Genomic DNA, 731 nt, shown 5'->3' with positions numbered 1-731 from the left:
GGGATACTTGACATTATGCATTTGTCAAAACCCATGGAATGTACAGCACAGGGCGAACTAATGTAAACTATGGACTTTCGTTAATAGTGTATCAGTAGTTTCATTAATTGTAACAAGTGTACCGCAATAGTGCAAAATGTTTATAATAGTGGAAACTGAGGGGGGTTGGGGGAAGAAGGTGTATATCTGAACTCTGTACTTCTCGATTTCTCCCCCAAAACTGCTTGAAAAGATAAAACCGGGGCCAGCCTGTGGCTCACTCGGGAGAGTGCGGTGCTGATAACACCAAGGCCATGGGTTCNTTTATTTTTCCAAAAAAAAAAAAAAAAAAAAAACCCAAAAACAAACAAACCAAAATAAAAAACCCAACAAAATCAAGACCAATTTCTCCGTCAATGAGCTAAAAACACAAAACCTGCACACAAATCCTTATAGCAGCTCTACTCATAATTGCCAAAATTTGGAAGCAACCAACACGTCCTTCAATAGGTGAGTGAATAAACTGTGGTATATTCATATATTGGAATATTTTTCAAATTAAAAGAAATGGGCTATCAAGCCAAAAAAAGGCTTGAGCGTTCAGAGCATATTTATAAGTGAAAGAAGCTAGTGTGAAAAGACTACGTCCTGTATGATTCCAATACTATGATTCCAATACTATTCTAGAAAAAGCAAAGACTGTAGAGGCAGTAAAATGATCAATGGTTGCCAGGGGCTTCAGGGAGAGAGAG

The sequence above is a fragment of the Galeopterus variegatus genome, unplaced genomic scaffold (assembly GCF_000696425.1).
Source record: "Galeopterus variegatus unplaced genomic scaffold, G_variegatus-3.0.2 Scaffold1752, whole genome shotgun sequence".
In the NCBI taxonomy this organism is placed as follows: Eukaryota; Metazoa; Chordata; class Mammalia; order Dermoptera; family Cynocephalidae; genus Galeopterus; species Galeopterus variegatus.
Note: the sequence above shows the minus strand (reverse complement) of the source record.